The sequence below is a fragment of the Lepus europaeus genome, chromosome 10, assembly GCF_033115175.1.
Source record: "Lepus europaeus isolate LE1 chromosome 10, mLepTim1.pri, whole genome shotgun sequence".
Classification (NCBI taxonomy): domain Eukaryota; kingdom Metazoa; phylum Chordata; class Mammalia; order Lagomorpha; family Leporidae; genus Lepus; species Lepus europaeus.
In genome coordinates this window covers 30,761,757-30,788,583 of record NC_084836.1, presented here as the reverse complement: position 1 = coordinate 30,788,583, position 26,827 = coordinate 30,761,757, and the positions used below count along the sequence as shown (strand labels likewise).

General features: G+C 41.4%; 1 pseudogene; it reads right to left on the bottom strand.

Moving 5' to 3' along the window:
* The window catches only part of LOC133768005 (serine/arginine-rich splicing factor 6-like), a 114,632-nt pseudogene that overhangs the window by 47,288 nt on the left and 40,517 nt on the right, over nucleotides 1–26,827 (bottom strand).

The window sequence follows — 26,827 nt, the reverse complement described above, 5'->3', positions numbered from 1 at the left end:
TTTTCAAAGGGCCTGATGGTGGAAACTGGACAATGTCCTGCTGCTTGTTCACTTACAAGTCAAGTGTAGAGCGGGAGACCAGAATCTCTCAACTGGTTAAGACCTTTAAAAGGAGAAGGAGCTGGTATTCTCACTTCCTGTCTAGAATTCTAGAAGAAGACCCCTCCTAGATTCTGTATCTGAGTAGGGCATATGATGTTTTGATGCTTTGGGGGCCTGAGTTACCTCTTCCTTTGCATAATTCTCAAATCCTTTCCTCTTTGGATGTGTCTAGGAAGTGCAAATTATTGCCTGTGCCTGAGAAGGTATGAAATGTAGTTGGAAACTGTTAGATGTCTGACTACGGTCAAATAGGGCTGTGGAATACAGGCGATCCTGATAGTAGAGATGCAGGCTGGAGAGTCTCAGAGAATCAACAGCTTACACAGGCGCTGCAGGGGATGCAGCAAGCAACAGAGCTTCTTGAGCAGAGCTTGATGGTAGACAAAGCCCCTTTACCATCTGAGAACACCAACCTTAAATGCTGCAGGAATGGGCTGGAATCCTAGACAGGGAGAGTGAGCCACAGGGGAGGGCTGTCAGGACAGCGGCCCCTGCCCCAAACCAGGATGCTAGAAATGTCCTGGGAATTTAGATTTCTCCTGAGAGAAAGGGAACTTGGGAGATGGAAGGGTTTGAGGAGAGGGTTGTGGAGGAGCAATTGCTGAGACTGAACTTAAAGATAGAATTCCTTCCCTAGCAAAAATGAGGTGTTGAGGCCTAGGTTACTTTTTTCCCCATTATTTTATTTGAAAGTCAGAGTTACACAGAGAGAGAAGAGACAGGGAGAGAAAGAGAAGTCTTCCATCTGCTGGTTCATTCCCCAATTGGCTGCAATGGCTGAAGCTGTGCTGATCTGAAGCCAGGAGTCAGGAGCTTTTTCCAGGTCTCCCAAGCGGGTACAAGGGCCCAAGGAATTGGGCCATCTCCTACTGCTTTCCCAGGCCATACCAGAGAGCTAGATCGGAAGTGGGGCAGCTGGGACTCCAACTGGCACCCATATGGGAAGTTGGCATGGCAGGTGGTGGCTTTACCTGCTATGCCACAGCGCTGGCTCCAAGGCCTAGGTTACTTTTAACTATAGACAGATCAAGAAATTAGCTGTTGTCTCAACTGTTGAGAAACAGTGTTTTGTTTTTTTTTTTCATACTATTAGTTGAACTCTTTACTTAGTATGGAATTAATCTTATGTGTATAAAGTTAATTCAAAATAAGTCAGTAAAAAATAAGAATGAGAATAGGAGAGAGAGGAGGAAGAAGGGTAGGAGGGCGAATAGGGTGGGCAGAACCGCTATGTTCCTAAAGTTCTATTTATGAAATGCATGAAGCTGTATACCTTAAATAAAAGTTTTCTGGGAGGAAATTAACAAAATTCTATTTCTATACATCTGTCTTTTTGTGCCTTGAGGAATAAACACTGCAAAAGCCTATGTGTGCAAAATGTGTGTACATACACACTAGATTTTGTTAGATTCTCCAGGAAACAGAAGCCTAAATTATAGTGGATCAAAGCAGGGAAGACAGGCAGAAAGGGTGCAGGGCTAGCAGAGATATTTAGCAGGATGGATAAGATGTGGCCAGAAATCTCAAATTTAGTTTTTATTCAGACAGGGTTGTAGCTCTGGAAACCAAGGAATTGCTGACAATTTGTTGAATGTGGAGTCAATCAGGGTTAGTCTGGTGTGCAGGAGGAAGCAACCTGTTCAGTTAGCTTAAGGCCAGGGTCTAGAAATTCGAGAGATTAAAACAAGATTAAAAGGGATGGTATTTGAGGCACACTGCTTTATGGGTTATTTTTATCTTTTGTATTTCCTTCCAAAGACGGGAGCACAATCGGTTGGCCCCTGGGCATAGGAGAGAAGTGTCTGCAGCTGCTTAAGAGTAAAAGAAATGTGGTTGCAAGTGTCTTTGCAGTTGGTGGAGCTGACTGGGCCAGGACAGGGAAGACTGAGGGAGAAGTCTGGGATGCAGCAGAGTGCTGCAGGAATCGTGGAAAATGTGGGTCAAATTCATCTGGGTTTAATAGTGGAAAATATGACCAATTCATCTGGGTTTAATCCTGGCCCTTCTGTTCACTCACCGTATGTGACCTTGAGTCAGTGACTTTTTTTCATCTGTAAAATGGGGATAATCACACATTGCTGGGTTTTCAAAAGCATTAGAATGAAGCAGGTGAGTCCTGTAACTCCTTTTCTGCCATCTGTCTAGTAGGTACTTGTTAAGAGAGAGTGACCAATGGAAAGAGATACAGTCCTTTTGTTTTTCATTCATTGTATTAGTTTTCTGTGGCTGCAGGGACAAATTACCACCGAATTAAAAAATGAATTTATTCTCTCCAGTTCTAGAGACCAGAAGTCTGAAATCGAGTAGCAGGCTCTTTGCAGAGGCTGCCGGGGAGATCCTCATGTGCCCCCCTCTGACAGCTGGCATTCGCTGGTTGGTGGCTGTTTCTCTTTCTGCTCAGTCTTCACATTGCCTTCTCCTCCATGTGTCCGTTTTTACATCTGTTTTGTAAGGGACCATGTGATTGTATTTAGGGCCAACTCAGTTAATCCAGGATTAAGTCTTTTTCTCAAGATCTTCTTCTCAAGATCCCATCCAAGCACGTCTTTTGCCATGTAGGGTAATTTTCACTGTTTTGCCATGCAAGGTGATATTCTGAGGTTCTGGGAATTAGAAAGTAAAACATATCGGGTTTAGAAATTACTTTGTGTGTCTTCTAAATAAATCTTGTAACTTTGTTTTATAAGAAATAAAGCCTATCAATAAGATTTTAGAAACAAGTTTGACTTTGTTTTCAAGTGGACTGAGGAAGGAGTGTGTATAGGAAGTGAGGAATTTGTTGCAAGAATTAAGGAAAAAACCCCAAACCATGAGCACTTGAAATAAAATGCCATCATTTGGAAAAATGTGAAGGAGATTTGAAATAAAGATGAATCTTTAAAAATGCAGTATCACTTATTTTCTAAGTTATTCCAAAACACTTAGCTCCAAAGTGAATCCTTAGTAATCAAATCCTCTTCTATTACTGATTTAGCTGTATTATTAGTACTTGGCATCTGTGGAACAATCTCTGATCTGAATTGAAACTGTTTTCAAAGAGCTGTCACCAGAGAAAAGTCGTGGGGTTCTTGTCTTCACACAAGAAAGAATTCAGGCGTCAGACAGAGAGCAGAGTAACAAGGTTTTATTGGGGACAGGGCATCCATCAGAATGGAAGGGATAGAGAGTTCCCAGTCACTCAGACTGGGGGAAAGCAAGGTTCATGGTTCAGTGGAGGGAATACACCTGGGCAGGCCAAGCAGGCGACAGCAGAGAGCAGAGCTGAGCATGCAGTGTTATAGACTGGGGCTTATAAAGGCAAAGGGGTCCAGGTCTCTCCTTCCCCTTCTCCTCCTCTAGGACAAAGGGTTTGTGGAGAGTACATTAGCAAATTCTTCCCTAGGTTTGCTGGTTCCCAGTGGAGCTGGGCAGAGAGGCTTCCCCTAGGGCTTCTGTGAGGGTTTTATTGCCCCATGTTATCAGGTTAGGTGACCCATTTGATCCAGAGGAGAGAATTCTCCTGGAAGCTTTCCTTGGAAGGGCTGGGAGCAGCTGGAAGGTTATCAGGGTCTGGGCAGGACTTTGAAATGGCAAATGCTGGGCTTCTGCAGGTGTGCCCCTCTCATAGGCATAGGCTAATTTGTAACTTCCTACCTAACAGAGCCCTATCCATTCCCATAGCCTTGAACTTGTTTCGAGGCTGGCATTCTGAATGCTGCAGTGCTTTCCTGGCTGTGCCCTTAACAAAATTTCCCTGAATTAGGGTTGTGTCTCCTTAACTTGGGAATCACAGAACTGTGTGTTTGCAGCTCTCCTCAATGGTTTGTACAAGAGCTTGTCATATCCAATGAAGCTAGACTTTGATTCTCACTGACATCTAATATTTAAATATGACCTTTGAATCTTTGTGAAAAAACATTTTCTTCATTTATTACTCTGTTATGTAACTCAATATTTAGAACTCATTTAAGGGCCTGTGCCGTGGCTCAACAGGCTAATCCTCCGCCTAGCAGCGCCGGTACACCGGGTTCTAGTCCCGGTCGGGGCACCGATCCTGTCCCGCTTGCCCCTCTTCCAGGCCAGCTCTCTGCTATGGCCCAGGAGTGCAGTGGAGGATGGCCCAAGTGCTTGGGCCCTGCACCCGCATGGGAGACCAGGAGAAGCACCTGGCTCCTGCCTTCGGATCAGTGCGGTGCGCCGGCACGCGGCGGCCATTGGAAGGTGAACCAACGGCAAAGGAAGACCTTTCTCTCTCTCTCTCTCTCACTGTCCACTCTGCCTGTCAAAAAAAAAAAAAAAAAAAAAAGAACTCATTTACAATGAAGAATGTATATCCAACTAGGAAAATGATGCTTTTGTTTTGTGAATAGTCATATTTCTGCTCTTATGGAAATCATTTTATACTTAGTCTTAATTTTGAGATTTATTTCTTTCTCGTGGTATCAGCAATACTTATACTTTCCTGTAGCATTTGGTTTGTTTTTAAACTCATGGACACTCTGGATGGTGTCAGTGATCAAATTTGTCTTATGTTCATTGATTAACTTGCCTCCTTGTGAAAGTATAAGTAAATTTTATCACATTTTCACAATAATTTTTGATTGCATTTTATATTGCTATTCATTCTTTTTCTTTTGTGTGTATCTGTTATAGATTGAATTATGTTTCTGAAAAATATATGTTTAAATCCTAATCCCTGCTAGCTTTGAGAAAAAGGTCTTTGCACATGTAATCAAGTTAAGATGAAGTAGTCCTTAGTCCAATGACTGATGTCCTTAGAAGAGAACAGACACAGAGGCAGAGATAAGAATGCCATGTGAAAAGAGAGGCAGAGACTGCAATGAAGTATTTATGAAGCAAGGTATGCTAAGGTTTGCAAATCAACCACCAGAAGGTAGGCAAGGAAAGGTGACTTCCTAGTGCCTTCAGAGGAATTCTGACCTTACAGACACTTTGATTTCTGTAATTGTGAGAGGATATGGATAATTTTCTATTGCTTTAAGTCATCCAGCTTGTAGAATTTTGTTATTCCAGCCCTTACAAACTGATAGTCCCATGTATTTGAGTGTGTACATGTGTACATACACATGTAGGTATGATGATCACTCACTTCAGAGTTCTTCCCTTTAACTTAGTATTATATGAAATGTAAAAGGTTTAAATAAACATTCCCCTCATATACTGCCTGGATTGTATCTCTTTGTTCAAGGTAGTTACTAGAATATATCTTCTTTTTATAAAAATGTAATTAGTTCTGTATTGCTTCTAGGGCAATGACCTTTCTTACCCTATGCATTTTCCTGACACTACCAACAGTAAAGCTGTTTGAATTTTTCAGAAAGCTGCCTCAAAATTCCCAAAAGACCTAATGTGATTAGGGAGCAAGTGACTTCTGAGCTTGAGACCAGAGAGTCCCTTTTTATGGATTCATGTGGGTGTTTCATTAAGATGAAATGCATCTGTGATTTGCTAAGAGATAGGTCAGGCTGGCGGCACACATCCAGGGTTGTCTCTTCATGGCATCTGCACTGTGTAATATGGTCATATAAAACCTCTTGGTGCGACAGCAAGCAGATGCACTGGAGACATTTCCTAAGACAGAAATAGATGAATGGTAAAGACATTTTCCTCCCTCATTTCCATTTTATGCATTTCAGGGTTTGTCAGGGGTGAGCTGTGCTTTCATGTAGATGATAATGCAATACTTTAAAGGAATCGAATCAAGCAAGATTCTCTTTAAGCTGTAGACTGGCTTCCTGTTATTTTCTTGAATGTTTTCTTTTACTCTTGAAAACAGTCAGAGAACCTTAAAAGCACGGAGGCAGCTTTTAAGCTTGCTGTCATCATTCAGATCAATTTGGAACCAAGTCCCAACTCCCACTCCCATCTTTTCTAATTTTGATGTGTATTCTCTGTTGGCTACTGGCCAGAACAGAATTCAGGAAATGATAAATACTCATTTATTCTCAGACACAGCAGTTTGTGCTGAGATGTGAGACAGTATTTACATTTACTAAACCTATTGCATTTTCTGGTGTGTTTATTAATATCAGTTGGGACTGCCGTTGGTGTCATTTGCACTAGTGATGGTCAGCTTTTGCTGGCAATGGAAGCAAGTTTGTCATTTTTAGTGGCTTTTCTGCCCAATGATCTGTGTTTCTTCGACTTTCAGCAGTGGCTTATGATAAGAATGTCAAATTAGGTTGAAATGAGCTGGTTTAACATCAGCTGGTCATAACCAGAAATTACATTGCTGACAGATTTCTTTTAGATAATATGTCAACTATCAGAGAAACTCAGCAAATCTTAAAGAAAATACTTTCAGAAGAGGAATGGTTCTAATGTTCAAAGGGAAAAGTATCTCTGATTTTTATAATTTGGAGTGATTTTTGGCAAACAGGTTGATCTGGCAGAGAGATACTTCTTTCATTTTTTAAAAATATGTAATGGCCATTCAAATTATTTTCTTAATTTGTCACCAGACAATTGGGGTTGATCAGCAGATTGAAGTTGGTGGAAGAAATATAAACCTCAGAGTTGTTAGTCTCTGATACGTTCAGGTGCATCTAATTCTCTGAGCAGACTTCAAACAGATACCATACAGCTGAAAAACATCTTGCATTCTGGCATTTGACAAACACTGGAAGCGTCTGAGGCAGTGAGTCGGCACAATCTGAGCCTGCTTTGGCACAGTCATCCAGAACTGATACGGTGCCCATGATGAGGCAGGCCCACTGCTCTGCAGAGGATAGCCCCTCTCCCACAAGTATAGCCTTGTACTTACTCACTTTTAAAGACTGACTGAAGAAGAAACAAATCATGATTACTTTGGCTTGAATGACTATGCCACCATGCAATTATCCTGAAATTATGCAGGTAAAAAAAGCATGCTCACTAAATTATCATTTAATGGTTTGTAATAAAGAGCTATGTTCGCTTGCTTTCACAACAGAATGTAGAAAAGGGAATGGAAGGTCTGTGAGTGTGACATGAAAGCTTAGAATGATCATTCACCAGAGGAAGTGACACAAAGCACATGAAAAATCCGAGATGAATCCAAGCAATGTATGAATGTACAATTTACACTTTAAAATCAGTTGCTCTACCTCAAAACATAGAATGTCTTTAAGGTAGCAAATTTAGATTACTAAAAGGAAACTTGGATTCTGTTTCTCCCATAATTTTTTTTTCCTTTGGAAAATAATATATTTTTCTTTATTCTTTCTTGTACTTAAAGCTGAGTGACACTATTAACATAGTCTTGGTCTCAACCAGAAGAATGAAAAAGATGGAAACCGAGGAAAAAGAGATACTTAATGGTCAAAGATGGAAACCAAGGAAAAAGAGATACTTAATTGTCAAACTATAAATTTTATGTGCTTTTTTTTAGACAATGGTTATTACAATATTTCCAATAGTACTGATGGTATTGATGAGATACTATACAGTCCTAAAAATAATTGAGTGTCTTGGTTCTTTGTCACACTCATTGCTATCATGAGTCTGAAGTCAAACATGGTGCTCAGAAGCAGGAACGTATCACAACAAATTGTACATTTTTAAAATAATTATTTATTTGAAAGAGGAGTTAGAGAGAGAAGGAGAAGCAGAGAGAGTCTTCCATCTGCTGGTTCATTCCCCAGTTGGCCGCAATGGCTGGAGCTGCGCTGCTCTGAAGCAGGAACCAGGAGCTTCCCTCGGGTCTTCCCATGCGAGTTCAGGGGCACAAGGACTTGGGCCATCTTCCTCTGCTTTCCCAGGCTATAGCAGAGAGCTGCATAGGAAGTGTCTCGCATTGGTGCCCATATGGGATGCCAGAACTGCAGGCTGCGGCTTTACTTGCTACGCCACAGTCCTGACCCCATACATTTTTAAGATAGTGTATTTTAGTGAGATAAGTGTGGTAGCTTTACAGTCTAAAAACTCGCGTTTGACACAGACTCAGTGACTCAGTAACTATGTGATCTGTGGAATTTATGTGATCCAGCAAGTATTCAGTTTCCTCATCTATTAAATTGGGATATTAGTAGTAAACCTATCACAAGAAATTGTTCAGAGGATTAAGTGCAGTAATAAATGGAAAGCCTAAAATAAAACCTAGCACTTTATAGTGGCTCAATACATGTTATTTGAATTAAGATTGTGTTTACTGGGACCGGTGCTGTGGTGTAGCTGGTTAATGCCCTGGCCTGAAGCACTGGCATCCCATATGGGTGCTGGTTTGAGACCCAGCTGTTCCACTTCTGATCCGTCTCTCTGCTATGGCCTGGGAAAGCAATAGAAGATGGCCCAAATCCTTGGGCCTCTGCACCTATGTGGGAGACCTGGAAGAAGATCCTGGCTCCTGGCTTCGGATCGGTGCAGCTCTGGCTGTTGCGGTCAATTGGGGAGTGAACCATCAGATGGAAGACCTCTCTCTCTGCCTCTTCTCTCTCTCTGTAACTCTAACTTTCAAATAAATAAATAAATCTTAAAAAAAAAGATCGCGCTTACTTAAACATTAATATTAAAATGACCCAAACAGAGCTTGAATATCATTTTGGAATTGGAGCTATGATGCGGAGGAAATCACCAAAGATTTGTTTTTGTTTTTATACATGAAAAGGGGAAATAGCATGCAGCATCAGTCTGTAAGTTATGTGAGCTGGCCAGCTATGTTGTCTCTTGATAGATTTGGCATTCTACCCACCCCCCCATCCTTTACTGAATGTGCTTGAAAGTCTGAGAGCTATGTATTTTCCTTCTTCTTGGCCTACAGGGTTGTGGATTTGTAGTAGATTTCATCAGTGAGACACATTTGCTTAATATTTGGAAGGCAAACTAGAGCCAGAAACAACGATCTGTTGAGGTGGCTCATAGAGGTTCAAGGAAACTGATTAAAACAATCACAGTGGCAATATTTACAACATAGTTACTGGGAGATGCTACAACAGATTAGCCTACCACTGAGTAGAGATGATGTTCTTTTATCAGCATTGGTAGGCAGATAATTGGGCAATGATAGAAGTGAAGTTTTGTAGTACCCTCTGGATGTTTCCGTGATTATCATCACTTGTCTCCATGCTGCAGTCTTTTTTGACCACTGGAAATGTTTAAGTGGAATTCTTGAGCTAGAGTACAGTAGCAATTTTCTGACTGCCAGAGTTCAGTGGCAAACCTGTGTTAGAAGTAGCTTTCTACGTCCTTTGCCCTTCTGATAGTTTAACATCAAATACCTTTTTGTTAAATTTTGTCCTACCTAAAATACTTTATTTTTCCAGTAATGTGTTAAAATGTAAACATGTGAATATTGGTATATTACTTTCACAGGACTCATGTCCAGTTGAAAATTAATAAGGCTTTTGAAAAATCAGTGATAACAAAATTGAATATATTTGTGAGAATGCTAACCATAGAACTAATACGAGTATGAAGATAAGCTCAGTAGAATTAAAGAAATAATTGAACCTACCAAAAATACTTGTAGGGCATTTAGTCTTGAATTCTTGGACATTCATAGGTTTTAGAAAATTTTTAAATGGGCCGGCGCCGCGGCTCACTAGGCTAATCCTCTGCCTGCGGCGCCGGCACACTGGGTTCTAGTCCCGATTGGGGTGCTGGTTCTGTCCTGGTTGCTCCTCTTCCAGTCCAGCTCTCTGCTGTGGCCCAGGAGGGTAGTGGAGGATGGCCCAAGTCCTTGAGCCCTGCACCCGCATGGGAGACCAGGAAGAAGCACCTGGCTCCTGGCTTCGGATCAGCGCTGCTCGCCGGCTGTAGCAGCCACTTGGGGGGTGAACCAACGGAAAAAGGAAGACCTTTCTCTCTGTCTCTCTCTCTCACTAACTCTGCCTGCCAAAAAAAAAAAAAAAAAAAAAAGAAAAAAGAAAATTTTAAAATGAAGAACTTTTTAGCATTTGGAGTGAGAGAACTTCCTGTTTTGTTTATCTGAAGTCAGAGAGCCAGAAATATACTACCCTTGAATTAGCCTAAATTTTTTTAATTCAGCTGAACTTGTATATCAGCCTTTGACCCAGATTTACGTAATGATTATATTATTTAAAGATTTCCTACACTGAGCTATTGTGATTGTCTATTTCAGGGATCTAAAGGGGAAAGGTGGTAATCGTTTCTTTTAAAGAAATATAAATGAAAGACTCAAATGTAAGCTAGAAAGTTACAAATTTCTTAGAAGAAATGAGATGAAGAGCTGTATGAATACTAATGTGAGAAGTGATTGCTTCTAGATGAGTAATTAAATATTCCTTATTGTGTTTTTTGTTTTTCTTAAAATAGACTTCATTTTTAGAGCAGTTTTAGGTTCATAATACAAGTAAATGAAAGATCTAGCAATTTCTTTTTTTTTAAACTTTTATTTAATGAATATAAATTTCCAGTGTACAGCTTATGGATTACAATGGCTTCCCCCTCCCATAACTTCCCTCCCACCCACAACCCTCCCCTCTCCCGCTCCCTCTTCCCTTCCATTCACATCAAGATTCATTTTCAATTCTCTTTATATACAGAAGATCAATTAAGTATAAAGATTTCAACAGTTTGCACCCACATAGAAACACAGGGTGAAACATACTGTTTGAGTACTAGTTATAGCATTAAATCACAATGTACAGCACATTAAGGACAGAGATCCCACATGAAGAGCAAGTGCACAGTGGCTCCTGTTGTTGACCCAACAAATTGACACTCTAGTTTATGGCGCCAGTAACCACCCTAGGCTGTCGTCATGAGTTGCCAAGGCTATGGAAGCCTTCCAAGTTTGCCGACTCTGATCATATTTAGACAAGGTCATAAAAGACAGGGTGAGGATAGTAACCAATGATCCTAAGAGTGGCATTTACCAGGTTTGAACAATTATACAGCATTAAGTGGGGAAGAGGACCATCAGTACACACAGGTTGGGAGTAGAGCCATTGGTGGTAGAGTAGAGGTTATGATTACAAAGGAATGAGGCCCAAGTTCACTAGACAGGGCCTAGAACAAAGGACAGAGTCATTATTAGAGGAGCTAAGAAAGGTGCTGTCTAAGCTACAATGAAGTTTTCTGATTGAGAGGCAAATAGAACCTGATAGAAGGGGCTTGATAATAATCTGGTGGGCTTTAGGCCTTATAAGTTAAGAGGCCCAGGCCTATCTATCTCTTCACATGGGGCATATCCTAAGGGAGGTGTGCACCTCCTAGGGGAAGGCACTCTGTTGACTTTCATTACTTGGCTGGCCTGGGAGGAGAGCTGGCCAGGTAAAGGCAGGGGGCATCTCTAACAAGAAATTTACAGTTCTGCCTGCAATGTTGCTGACCCTACTTGACCATCCTCTCAGCTGCAGTGGTCACTTTGGAAGTTGGGCTGAGTGAAGGGCTTTTCAGCTTAGAGCCAATAAGATCTGTGGCTCTGACCTGGGCATCCTTCGACTCCAGGGCAGGTCCATTTCCAGTGATCCAACTCTTGGCAGAGCTGCCAGGGCTCTCCACAAGCTGACTTCTGCTGAAGCCCAGGCTTACCACATTGAAAGCCACTGCAGTGGACTGGCCTGTTGGGTCTCCTTGAGGGCCGATCACTGTACAGATCAGCCATTAATAGGCCTGCCACCCATTGCTTCTGATGCCGAGCTTTCTTTTCCTCCTGGTTTGTATTAAAGCAGACCAGAGGATGCAAGTCAAGGGAGTGCCCGTGTCCCATCTCTAATCTTCGGTGGCCTGAACTACAAGTCTATAGTCACAGGCATGTTCTGTAGTAGTTTTTCTAAGGTAGACAATGCCCATGAGGAAAATTATATTCTCACTTTAAAACTTTCTTTCCCTTTGGTCTGAAAGAGAGGTTTTTTCTACTTACTGTATACTTCGCTGATGGCGAAGTGAATCTAGCTATGAGATTATTATTTAAGTTCTTATTTTGGCTATGCTATTACAGAAAAATGTTAGCCATCTCTTTTATAAGGTCTAAAGATTAAATTGTGCGTCCTACAGATTCCTTCATAATAGAATTAGTTTCCTACCTTGAAGAGAATAGAGAAATGAAAGAACAAGTTGGGCTTAGAATGGAGAAATGAGGGAGCAAGTCCTAGATCGCTTGCTGACAATAGCAATATCACATGAATACTTAGCAAACCGTTTCAACCATTAGATAACAACTTAAGAAAACATTTACCAGAAGGTCCAATGCCTTCTATAAATTTTAAGAATCATGTATTTGAAAACACCTCTTAAATATCTAACATGGTGTAGTTTGTTTAGCCAGTAAACTTAAGCACAACCATCTAAAATGTTTTTAGTTTCTTTCTACCAACACGTTTAAAACATATGATACACAGATTCAGGTCACACAAATTAAAATGTATCTTTGATTGATTTTAGCAGCTTAAATTTATGGACAATCTTATCTATAAGCCATTTAAAATAAAACTCTTAATAAAATTTCCCCATGTGGACATACAATATGTACACACATATAACATAGCATAATAGACCAATATAGCAATTTTAATAATAGCTTTTAAAATCTTTAACTCTTTTTGTAGATTGCCAATTGATTTGAATTGCTTTTTCTTTTTAGTAACCTCAGTTAACCATACTTTCTCTCAGTTGGTACTGTTAATACATTATTGGCTTCATCTGTTTACAGAGCCATCCCAAAGTACTGAATACAATAAAAATGGCTGGAAAAAGTCCATAGGAACCTATAGGAGGACAGCTAAACACAGAACCAACAACGCTTTAGTTTTATGAGCAGCACATCATATATAACTATGGATGACAAAAGACTTTAAGTCGCCTTGTTTAAAATTATAAACTCATCAACCAACAAGAGGCACTTGCTTACTTCACAGTATTTTTGAAAGCACCTGTAGGATTTTACAAATATTTAACCCTTTAGGCCTCTGGGGCTTTCTCATTAAGATAACTATCATGTCTAGTAACACAAGATCATTAGACTTTTTAATTCTCAAACATTTGTATTAATAGCATTTTCCATTATAGAAACTTAAAGTCTGGTACCACATCACATCTTGACAGTCCTTCTAATATAATCCAAATAGACTGATTAGTTGGTGTCTCTATAAGATGAGAGACATAGGTCCTTCAATTTTTTCAGTTGGGCCCAAACTGGGGCCAGGATTTACTGGAAATTTTAGAGACCAGATTGTTTGAAACTTTGATTTTTTGAATGCCTGTCAAGAATGCCAAGAAGGTTCAAAATCCAAAATATCTGGTTGAAATAAGATTCCTTAAAATCATGACATAACATAGACCAAATTTGATCATTGTTACAAGGTGATTATTCAAATCTTTGAAAATAAGCACATATTTAAATAACCCATAGCTCTTAATAAAAATTCAGCTGTTTTTGAACAATTAGAATTTAACAGACATCAAGAGAACATAATAGATTACTTTAACACATTGCTTTAACAGAGCATCAAAGTTTAATTCTATGTCAAAGAGAAATTGAGCTTCCTGTGATCTTTTGCTGTGAGGTTTCCTTCCTTTACCTTCTTTCATATTGGTGACCATGTGTCTGTGTTTCTGTGTGTAACACATCTTTAAGCATCTTTTGCAGGGCAGGATGAGTGGCAACAAATTCTTTCAGTTTCTGTTTGCTATGAAAAGTCTTAATTTCACCTTCATTCACAAATGAGAGCTTTGCAGGATATAGTATTCTGGGCTGGCAGTTTTTCTCTCTTAGTACCTGGGCTATGTCTCGCCATTCCCTTCTAGCTTGTAGGGTTTCTGATGAGAAGTCTGCTGTGAGTCTAATTGGAGATCCTCTGAGAGTAATCTGACGTTTCTCTCTTGCACCTTTTAGAATCTTTTATTTATGTTTCACTGTGGTGAGTTTGATTACAACATGTCGTGGTGAGGATCTCTTTTGGTCATGTTTATTAGGGGTTCTATAAGCTTCCTGTACTAAGATGCCTCTGTCCTTCTCCAAACCTGGGAAATTTTCTGCTAGTATCTCACTGAAAATGCCTTCTAATCCTTTCTCCCCCTCCATGCCTTCAGGAACTCCTGGAACCAGAATGTTGGGTTTTTTAATAGTATCCTGTAGATTCCCGACAATATTTTTTAGATTTCTAATTTCTTCTTCTTTTCTTTGGTTTGCCTGTTTCCTTTCCTGTTCTCTGTCTTCTAAGTCTGATATTCTCTCTTCTGCTTCGCCCATTCTGTTTTTAAGGCTCTCTAATGTGTTTGTCATTTGATCTATTGAATTCTTCATTTCATTATGATTTCTCATCACTATCAGAGTTTCTTGTTCCACTAGTTGTTTCATTTCATTTTGATTCCGCCTTAATATTTCATTTTCACGAGAGAGATTTTCTATCTTGTCCATTAAGGATTTCTGTAGTTCAAGAATTTGTTTTTGAGAACTTCTTAATGTTCTTATCAATTTTTTGAGACCTGCTTCTTGCATTTCTTCAATCTCATCATCTTCATAATCTTGAATTGGGGTGTCTTTTTCATTTGGGGGCGTCATAGTGTCTTCCTTGTTCTTGTTAGCTTGGTTTTTGCATTTGTTGTTTGGCATGTTGGAGATATTTGGTTTCTTCACTGTGGTGTTTTTTCTTGTTACACTATGGCTCTATATTAAGTGGACTGTCTGCTTTCAGTGGAGCCTTAGAGGCTTGAGATGAGTGTGGACTGAGAGCTGTGTTTGGTTCCTCAGGGTTGAGGGTGTGTCAAAGATGACACTCCCAGGTTAGGTGTGGTAAATCTCTCTCTCTTTTTTTGTTTCAAAAGGGAAGTAATTCCGCACAGCTGAACGTAATTGGAGGTAGTTAGCAGGCAAATGATATACCCACAGGAACCAGAGATTGGAAGCTCTTTCCCAAGGACCACACAGGGAATCTCTGCTGCCCTCAGTGTGGGCTCCAATTCTCTTGCAGTCTCCCACTGGGTTGCCAAGTTAGATCCTAATCTCCTGTTATTTCACCCCTCCCCCCAGAGTCAGGTGTTTCTGCTAGGCTCAGGGCCGGTGCAGACCTGAGGTCGCCCTGCTTATGATGTATGTCCAAAATGGCGCCTGCTCTGTCTTGCTCACCTTTGAGAGGTGAGCGGAGAGAGAGAAACTTGTGTCCGTATCGGTCACCTTTTTGTTTTTTCCTCTCTCTCTTCTAGTTAGCCTGGTGAACTTTCCCCCACGGAGTTTCAAGCCTCGTTCCCTCTAGCCTCCTCTTTCCGCTTGCCCGCTGGTGTCTCGGGCTATTGAGGTTCGGCTCACCTCGCGTTCCAGCGCTGGTGTGTTGAATCTGCCGCTGGTGTCCCAAACTTGGGCTCCCACGCTCTCCATGCAGGTACACTGTGAATCACTAGTTCCAGAAGAGTTTCCTCTGCTGTTTCATCCCCTACTCTTCCTTGACCCTGCAGTATCTCCACTTATATTAAACTGTCTGTCCCCCGGACTAATAGTGTGCTCCCTGCCTATTCCGCCATCTTGCCGCTCTCCCCTCCCTTGCATATTTTCCCTAGGAATTTCTTTTATACACTCTAAACTTGCAAAAGCATAGCTTAACTCGTCCTCTGCTTAAATAATACATTTACTCTCATCAGTGCACTTACATGGATGCATTGTTATCACCCAACGTCCATAAATAAAATTCAGGCTCATTCTTGGTGCTGTGTATTCTTTGGGACAGTGACTTGTATGTATAATTGTAGTATGATACAGAGTAGTTTCATTGCCCTGAAATCTGCTGTGAATTACCTCTTCAGCCCTTCATCCCTCAGTCCCTGGGAACCACTGACTCTTTACTGTCTCCATACTTCTGTCTTTTCCAGAACGTCTTACAGTTGGACTCATAGTATATAACATTTCCAGATTGGCTTCTTTCAGTTAGTAATATGCATTTAAGTTTCTTCCATGGTTTTCATGGCTTGCTAGCTCATCTGTTTAGTGCTGAAAGTAACCCACTGTGTAGAGGCACCACTCTTCATTTTTCCATTCACTTACTGGAAGCCATCTTGCTTGCTTCCAGATTTTGACAGTTACAGCTCAAGTATACATAAACACCAGTGGTTAGCTTTCAGTGTGGACATAAGTGTTAAACTACTTTGGGTAAATACCTATGAGTGAGGATGCTGGATTGTATGGTAAGAATATGCTTAACTTTGGAAGAAACTGTCAAAATGTCTTATAAAGAGTTTGGTCCTTTTACAATATCAACAGTGAATGAGTGTTCCTTTTGCCCCATATCCTTACTAGCATTTCGTATGGTCAGTGTTTTGATTTTGGCAGTTCTAATAGATGTGTAGTGGTGGCAGATTGTCTTAATTTTCATTTCCATGATCATATATGATGTGGGCATTTACCTGCATTTCTCTTATGACATATGAAGTGCAGTATCTTTATATGGGCATTTTCCATTTGCATATCTTTTCATGAGGTGTCTATTAAGATCTTTATCCTTTTTTTTAAAGTTTATTTATTTGTAAGGCAGAGTTACAAAGAGAAAAGGAGAGACAGAAAGATCTTCCATCTGGTGGTTCACTCCCCACACAGCCTGGACGGGACCAGGCTGAAGCCGGGAGCCAGGAGTTTTTTCTGCGTCTCCACATGAATGTAAGTCCGCTGCTTTCCCAAGTGCATCAGCAGGGAGCTGGACTGGAAGTGGAGCAGCTGGGACTACAACTAATACCCGGATGGGATGCTGGCACTGCAGACCACTGCCTAAACTCACTGAGCCACAGTGCTGGCCCTTTTAGTGTGTTTTTAACAAAGGTTTTTGTTTTATTATTATTGAGTTTTAAGAGTTCTTTGGATATTTTGGATAATAACCTTTTAATTTCCTCCTTCCTGCCTTCCTTCCTTCTTCCTTCCTTCCATCCATTATTTGAAAGGCAGAGTTACAAAAAAGCAGAGGCAGAGAGAGAGAAAGGTCTTCCATCTGCTGGTTTACTCCCCAAATGGCCGCGACAGCCAGAGCTGCACCAATTGGAGCCAGGAGCTTCTTTAGGTCTCCTATGTGGGTTCAGGGACCCAAGGACTTGGGCCATCTTCTATGGCTTTCCCAGGCCATAGCAGAAAGCTGGATCAAAAGTAGAGCAGCTGGGACTCAAACCAGTGCCCATGAGGGTTGCCAGCACTGCAGGTGGCCAGTTTACCTGCTATGCCACAGCACTGTCCCCAGATAGGAGTCTTTGTCAGAAATGTTGTTTGCAAGTGTTTCCTCTCAATCTGTGACTTGTCATTTTATTTTTCCTGTCAGTGTCTTTTGCAGAGCAGAAGTTTTTAATTTTACTGGAGTCTAGGGTATTGACTCATTTATGGATTGCCTCTGGTTATTATATATAAGAAGTCATTGCCAGGGTTAGTGTTGGGACAAAATGGGTTAAGCCACTGTCTGTGATGCTGTTAACTCATATGGGTGCTGGTTCAAGTCCTGGCTGCTCCACTTCTGATCCAGCTCCCTGGGAGATCAGTGGAAGATGGAAGTCCTTGGGCATCTGCACCCATATAGGAGACCTGGATGAAGCTCTTGGCTTCAGCTGGGTCCAGCCTTGGTCATTGTGGCCATTTGGGGAGTGAGCCAGTGGATGGGAGATATTTCCCTCTCTCACTCTATCTGTTTCTGCCTTTCAAATAAATGAAATAAATATTAAAATATTAAAAAGAAATAAAAAGTCATTGCCAAACCCTGGGTTATCCAGGTTTTCTTTTTCTTTTTAAAAAAGACTTATTTATTTTGGAAAGAGTTACAGAGAGAGAAGGAAAGATGGAGAGACAGGTCTCCATCTGCTGGTTCATTCCCCAGGTGGCTGCCAATGGTTAGTTCTAGGCCAGGCTGAATGCAGGAGCCAGGAGCTCTATCCACGTCTCCCATTTGGGTGACAGGGACTAAACCACTTGGGTAATCTGCTGCTGATTTTCCCAGACTTCTAGAAGGACCAGAAATGGAACAGCTGAGATACAAACTGGCACTCATTTGAGATGCTGGCATTATAGGCAGTGGCTTTACTCACTACACCACAATACCAGCTTCTAAGTTTTCTTTTATGCTGTGTTCTAGGAGTTTTATAGTTTTGAAATTATATTTAGAATTGTGATCTATTACAAGCTGTTTTCCGGGAAAGTAGTAGGGTCTTTGCCTGTATTAACTATTTTTGCATGTAATACTCAGTTATTCTAGCACCATCTGTTTTTTAAAAGACTATCCTTTCTCCATAGTATTGCCTTTGTTAAAGATAAGTTATTTATATTTATGTAGGTCTATTTCTGTTTTCTATATTCTATTCTCTTAATCTATTTGTCCTTTTGCCAATACCACACTGGTTTGATTACTATAACTTTATGGTAAATATGTATTTTTTTTTAGATTTAATTATTTGAGAGGCAGAGTTATAGACAGAGAGGGAGAGACAGGTCTTCCATCCACTGGTTCACTCCCCAATTGGATGCAATGGCCAGAGCTGGCTCTATCTGAAGCTAGGAGCTTCTTCCAGGTCTCCCATGCAGGTGCAGGGCCCGAAACACCTGGACCATCTTCCATTGCTTTCCCAAGCCATCAGCAGAGAGCTGGATCAGAAGTGGTGCAGGTGGGACATGAACTGGTACCCATATGGGATGTCAGTGCCACAGGTGGAGGCTTAACCTATTATGTCACAGCACTGGCCCTGGGGTAAATCTTTTTTTTAAAGATTCATTTTATTTATTTGAAAGACAGACTTACAGAGAGAGAGGTAGAGACAGAGAGGGAGAGACAGGTCTTCCATCCGCTGGTTCACTCCCCAGATGGCTGCAGTGGAGCTATTGTGAATGGGACTGATTTTAGTTCTTTCTCAGCCATGACATCATCTATGTATACAAAATCTATTGATTTTTCCGTGTTGATTTTATATCATACCACTTTACCTAAGTCTTTTATGAGTTCCAACAGACTCTTAATGGAGTCTTGTGATCCCTTTTATATAGAATCATGTCATCTGGGGGGCGGAGCCAAGATGGCGGATAGTGAGGACGTGTGCCTTAGTTTGGGAAAATAAACTTTCATAAAAGTGGAATTACTGTAGCCTCAGGAAAAGACTCAAGAAAAAAACTGCAGAGGAAACGCTTCCGGATCTTGTGGATGAGACACAGAGGACTTACAGGGAACCCACCGCGTGGAAAACCAACCGAGACGAGCCGAGCAGCAGCGGCGGGAGAGGAGCCAGAGCCACAGAATCTCGCCAGCACGGGAACCCAGGAGGGTAAGACAAAGACCTGAGAAGTCCGAGACATTGGGGGGAGGGGGAACAGAGGCCTCTCCCTTCACTCACCAAGCAAAACAAAGAGCACCGCGATTTTACATATGTAAAGCTCAGCCAAACTCAGTATCTTTAGTGAAACTGGAGAACACATTGAGGGCTGCATAAACCCTGTGTATGGTCCCAGGGGTAGATCAAACGAATACTCACAGAGGCCAGATTTCAACTACCCTCAACTCCACTCCCAACTGAGTCAAAAAAAAAAAAAAAAAAAGAGAGAGAGAGAGAGAGAGAGAGAGAGAGAGCGCGCGAGCCAGCAAGGAGCAAGTAATCTGGGAGAGTCGCTCTTTACACAGCCTTAAACCTCAAGAAACAAGCATAGCTCTCTGGCCACACCCATCACAGCCTCTAAGGCTCCAACAAAGCAGACAGCTCACTTAGAGGCATAGTATAACGAGAGAAAAAAACAAAAACAAAAACACCACAAATTATCTCTAACATGCCAAGCAAGAAACATAGAAGCGGAGGTACCAAGAACAAGGAAGGCACTATGACGCCCCCAAGTGAACAAGACACGCCAATGCAAGATTATGAAGATGAAGTAATAGAGGAAATGCAAGAAGCAGATTTCAAAAAATTGATAAGAACATTAAGAAGTTCTCAAAAACAAATTCTTGAACTACAGAAATCCTTAATGGACAAGGTAGAAAATCTCTCCCGTGAAAATGAAATATTAAGGAGGAATCAAAATGAAATGAAAAAACTAGTGGAACAGGAATTTGCGATAGTGACAAAAAACCACAATGAAATGAAGAACTCAATAGATCAAATGGCAAACACATTAGAGAGCCTTAAAAACAGAATGGGTGAAGCAGAAGAGAGAATATCGGAATTAGAAGACAGAGAACAGGAAAGGAAACAGTCAAATCAAAGAAAAGAAGAAGAAATCAGAAATCTAAAAAATATTGTCGGGAATCTACAGGATACTATTAAAAAACCCAACATTCGGGTTCTAGGAGTTCCTGAAGGCATGGAAAGGGAGAAAGGATTAGAAGGCCTTTTTAGTGAGATACTAGCAGAAAATTTCCCAAGTTTGGAGAAGGACAGAGACATCCTAGTACAGGAAGCTCAGAGAACCCCTAATAAACATGATCAAAAGAGATCCACACCACGACACGTCGTAATCAAACTCACCACAGTGAAACACAAAGAAAAGATCCTAAAATGTGCAAGAGAGAAACGCCAGATTACTCTCAGAGGATCTCCAATTAGACTTACAGCTGATTTCTCATCAGAAACCCTACAAGCCAGGAGAGAATGGCGAGATATAGCCCAGGTACTAAGAGAGAAAAACTGCCAGCCCAGAATATTATATCCTGCAAAGCTCTCATTTGTGAATGAAGGTGAAAGTAAGACCTTTCACAGCAAACAGAAATTGAAAGAATTTGTCGCCACTCGTCCAGCCCTGCAAAAGATGCTTAAAGATGTGTTACATACAGAAACACAGAAACACGTTCACCAATATGAAAGAAGGTAAAGGAAGGAAACCTCACAGCAAAAGATCACAGGAAGCTCAAACCAGATACTAGAAAATATTTTTGGCAAATGGCAGGGCAAAGTTACTCCTTCTCAATAGTCACATTGAATGTTAATGGCTTGAACTGTCCAGTTAAAAGACACCGATTGGCTGATTGGGTTAAGGAACAAAACCCATCCTTTTGCTGCTTACAAGAAACCCATCTATCCAACAATGATCCATACAAGCTGAGAGTGAAAGGCTGGAAAAAGATATACCACGCCAACAGAAATGAAAAGAGAGCGGGCGTAGCCATCTTAATATCGGACAACATAAACTTTACCACAAAAACTGTTAGGAGAGACAAAGAGGGGCACTATATAATGATTAAGGGATCCATTCAACAGGAAGATATAACGATTATCAACGTATATGCACCTAATTACAGGGCACCAGCTTATTTAAAAGACTTGTTAAGGGACTTAAAGGGAGACTTAGACCCCAATACAATAGTACTGGGGGACTTCAATACTCCACTCTCAGAGATAGACAGATCAACAGGACAGAAGATCAACAAGGAGACAGTAGATTTAAATGACACTATAGCCCAAATGGATCTAACAGATATCTACAGAACATTTCATCCTACATCTAAGGACTTTACATTCTTCTCAGCAGTACATGGAACCCTCTCTAGGATTGACCACATACTAGGCCATAAAGCAAGTCTCAGCAAATTCAAAAGAATTAGAATCATACCATGCAGCTTCTCAGACCACAAAGGAATCAAATTGGAAATTGGCAACTCAGGAATCCCTAGAGCACGTGCAAACACATGGAGATTGAACAACATGCTCCTGAATGAACAATGGGTCATAGAAGAAATTAAAAGAGAAATCAAAAATTTTCTGGAAGTAAATGAGGATAACAGCACAACATACCAAAACCTATGGGATACAACAAAAGCAGTGTTAAGAGGAAAGTTTATATCAATAGGTGCCTACATCAAGAAATTGGAAAGGCACCAAATAGATGAGCTTTCAAGTCATCTCAAGGATCTAGAAAATCTGCAGCAAACCAAACCCAAACCCAGTAGGAGAAGAGAAATAATTAAAATCAGAGAAGAAATCAACAGGATTGAATCCAAAAAAACATTACAAAAAATCAGCCAAACGAGGAGCTGGTTTTTTGAAAAAATAAACAAAATTGACATCCCATTGGCCCAACTAACTAAAAAAAGAAGAGAAAAGACCCAAATCAATAGGATCAGAGATGAAATGGGAAACGTAACAACAGACGCCACAGAAATAAAAAGAATCATCAGAAATTACTACAAGGACTTGTATGCCAGCAAACAGGGAAATCTATCAGAAATGGACAGATTCTTGGACACATACAACCTCCCTAAATTGAGCCAGGAAGACATAGAAAACCTAAACAGACCAATAACTGACACAGATATTGAAACAGTAATAAAGGCCCTCCCAACAAAGAAAAGCCCAGGACCAGATGGATTCACTGCTGAGTTCTACCAGACATTTAGAGAAGAACTAACTCCAATTCTTCTCAAACTATTCAGAGCAATCGAAAAAGAGGGAATCCTCCCAAATTCTTTCTATGAAGCCAGCATCACCTTAATTCCTAAGTCAGAAAGAGACGCAACATTGAAAGAGAATTACAGACCAATATCCCTGATGAACATAGATGCAAAAATCCTCAATAAAATTCTGGCCAATAGAATGCAACAACACATCAGAAAGATCATCCACCCAGACCAAGTGGGATTCATCCCCGGTATGCAGGGGTGGTTCAACATTCGCAAAACAATCAACGTAATACACTACATTAACAGGCTGCAGAAGAAAAACCATATGATTCTCTCAATAGACACAGAGAAAGCATTTGATAAAATACAACACCCTTTCATGATGAAAGCTCTAAGCAAACTGGGTATGGAAGGAACATTCCTTAATACAATCAAAGCAATATATGAAAAACCCACGGCCAACATCCTATTGAATGGGGAAAAGTTGGAAGCATTTCCACTGAAATCTGGTACCAGACAGGGATGCCCTCTCTCACCACTGCTATTCAATATAGTTCTGGAAGTTCTGGCCAGAGCAATTAGGCAAGAAAAAGAAATTAAAGGGATACAAATTGGGAAGGACGAACTCAAACTATCCCTCTTTGCAGATGATATGATTCTTTATTTAGGGGACCCAAAGAACTCTACTAAGAGACTGCTGGAACTCATTGAAGAGTTTGGCCAAGTAGCAGGATATAAAATCAATCCACAAAAATCAACAGCCTTTGTATACACAGGCAATGCCACGGCTGAGGAAGAACTTCTAAAATCAATCCCATTCACAATAGCTACAAAAACAATCAAATACCTTGGAATAAACTTAACCAAAGACGTTAAAGATCTCTACGATGAAAACTACAAAACCTTACAGAAAGAAATAGAAGAGGATACCAAAAAATGGAGAAATCTTCCATGCTCATGGATTGGAAGAATCAATATCATCAAAATGTCTATTCTCCCAAAAGCAATTTATACATTCAATGCAATACCCATCAAGATCCCGACGACCTTCTTCTCAGATCTAGAAAAAATGATGCTGAAATTCATATGGAGACACAGAAGACCTCGAATAGCCAAAGCAATCCTGTACAACAAAAACAAAGCCGGAGGCATCACAATACCTGATTTTAGGACATACTACAGGGCAGTTGTTATCAAAACAGCATGGTACTGGTACAGAAACAGATGGATAGACCAATGGAACAGAATAGAAACACCAGAAATCAGCTGGGCGGCGGAAGCGGAGCCGTGTGCGGCGGGAGCCAGCCGGGCGGCGGAAGCGGAGCCGTGTGCGGCGGGAGCCAGCCGGGCGGCGGAAGCGGAGCCGTGTGCGGCGGGAGCCAGCCGGGCTGCGGAAGCGGAGCCGTGTGCGGCGGGAGCCAGCCGGGCGGCGGGAGCGGAGCCGTGTGCGGCGGGAGCCAGCCGGGCGGCGGGAGCGGAGCCGTGTGCGGCGGGAGCCAGCCGGGCGGCGGGAGCGGAGCCGTGTGCGCGGGAGCCAGCCGGGCGGCGGGAGCGGAGCCGTGTGCGGCGGGAGCCAGCCGGGCTGCGGGAGCGGAGCCGTGTGCGGCGGGAGCCAGCCGGGCGGCGGGAGCGGAGCCGTGTGCGGCGGGAGCCAGCCGGGCGGCGGGAGCGGAGCCGTGTGCGGCGGGAGCCAGCCGGGCGGCGGGAGCGGAGACGTGTGCGGCGGGAGCCAGCCGGGCGGCGGGAGCGGAGCCGTGTGCGGCGGGAGCCGTGTGCGGCGGGAGCCGTGTGCGGCGGGAGCCGTGTGCGGCGGGAGCCGTGTGCGGCGGGAGCCGTGTGCGGCGGGAGCCGTGCCACAGAACCTCGCCAGCGCGGGAACCAACGGAGGAGGGTAAGACCTCAGAAATCCAAGACATTGAGGGGGGAGGGAAACAGAGGCCTCACCCTTCACTCAACAAGCAAAACAAAGAGCACTGCGATTTTACATATCTAAAGCGCAGCCAAACTCAATAACTTTAGCAAAACTGGAGAACACATTGAGGGCTGAATAAACTCTTGGTGTGGTCCCAGAGGTAGATCAAACGAATACTCACAGAGGCCAGATTTCAACTACCCTCAACTCCACTCCCAACTGAGTCAAAAAAAAAAAAAAATCATAAATTATCTCCAACATGCCAAACAATAAACATAGAAGCCGAGGTAACAAAAGCAAGGAAGACACTATGACGCCCCCAAATGAGAAAGACACGCCAAAGCAAGATTATGAATGAAGAGATAGAGGAAATGCAAGAAGCAGATCTCAAAAAAGTGATAGGAACATTAAGAAATTCTCAAAAACAAATTCTTGAACTACAGAAATCCTTAATGGACAAGGTAGAAAATCTCTCCCGTGAAAATGAAATATTAAGGAGAAATCAAAATGAAATGAAAAAACTAGTAGAACATAAAATTGAGATAGTGACAAAAAACCTCAATGAAATGAAGAACTCAATAGATCAAATGGCAAACACACTAGAGAGCCTTAAAAACAGAATGGGTGAAGCAGAAGAGAGAATATCGGAATTAGAAGACAGAGAACAGGAAAGGAAACAGTCAAATCAAAGAAAAGAAGAAGAAATCAGAAATCTAAAAAACACTGTCAGGAATCTACAGGATACTATTAAAAAACCCAACATTCGGGTTCTAGGAGTTCCTGAAGGCATGGAAAGGGAGAAAGGATTAGAAGGCCTTTTTAGTGAGATACTAGCAGAAAATTTCCCAGGTTTGGAGAAAGACAGAGGCATCCTAGTACAGGAAGCTCATAGAACCCCTAATAAACATGACCAAAAGAGAACCTCACCACGTCACGTCATAATCAAATTCACCACAGTGAAACACAAAGAAAAGATCCTAAAATGTGCAAGAGAGAAACGCCAGATTACTCTCAGAGGATCTCCAATTAGACTTACAGCTGACTTCTCATCAGAAACCCTACAAGCCAGGAGAGAATGGCGAGATATAGCCCAGGTACTAAGAGAGAAAAACTGCCAGCCCAGAATATTATATCCTGCAAAGCTCTCATTTGTGAATGAAGGTGAAATAAAGACCTTTCACAGCAAACAGAAACTGAAAGAATTTGTCGCCACTCGTCCAGCCCTGCAAAAGATGCTTAAAGATGTATTACATACAGAAACACAGAAACACGGTAGCCAATATGAAGGAAGGTAAAGGAAGGAAACCTCACAACAAAAGAACACAGGAATCTCAAACCAGATATCAGAAAATATCTTTGGCAAATGGCAGGGCAAAGTTACTCCTTCTCAATAGTCACATTGAATATTAACGGCTTGAACTGTCCAGTTAAAAGACACTGATTGGCGGATTGGGTTAAGGAACAAAACCCATCTTTTTGCTGCTTACAAGAAACTCATCTTTCCAACAATGATCCATACAGACTGAAAGTGAAAGGCTGGAAAAAGATATACCATGCCAACAGAAATGAAAAAAGAGCAGGCGTAGCCATCTTAATATCGGACAACATAAACTTTACCATAAAAACTGTCAGGAGAGACAAAGAGGGACACTATTTAATGATTAAGGGATCCATTCAACAGGAAGATATAACAATTATCAATGTATATGCACCGAATCACAGGGCACTAGCTTATTTAAAAGACTTGTTAAGGGACTTAAAGGGAGACTTAGACCCCAATACAATAGTACTGGGGGACTTCAATACTCCACTCTCAGAGATAGACAGATCATCAGGACAGAAGATCAACAAGGAGACAGCAGATTTAAATGACACTATAGCTCAAATGGATCTAACAGATATCTACAGAACATTTCATCCTACATCTAAGGACTTTACATTCTTCTCAGCAGTATATGGAACCTTCTCTAGGATTGACCACATACTAGGCCATAAAGCAAGTCTCAGCAAATTCAAAAGAATTAGAATCATACCATGCAGCTTCTCAGACCACAAAGGAATCAAATTGGAAATTAGCAACTCGGGAATCCCCAGAGCACGTGCAAACACATGGAGATTGAACAACATGCTCCTGAATGAACAATGGGTCATAGAAGAAATTAAAAGAGAAATCAAAAATTTTCTGGAAGTAAATGAGGATAACAGCACAACATACCAAAACCTATGGGATACAACAAAAGCAGTGCTAAGAGGAAAGTTTATATCAATAGGTGCCTACATCAAGAAATTGGAGAGGCACCAAATAGATGAGCTTTCAAGTCATCTCAAGGATCTAGAAAATCTGCAGCAAACCAAACCCAAACCCAGTAGAAGAAGGGAAATAATTAAAATCAAAGAAGAAATCAACAGGATTGAATCCAAAAAAACATTACAAAAAATCAGCCAAACGAGGAGCTGTTTTTTTGAAAAAATAAACAAAGTTGACACCCCATTGGCCCAACTCACTAAAAAAAGAATAGAAAAGACCCAAATCAATAGGATCAGAGATGAAAAAGGAAACATAACAACAGACACCACAGAAATAAAAAGAATCATCAGAAATTAC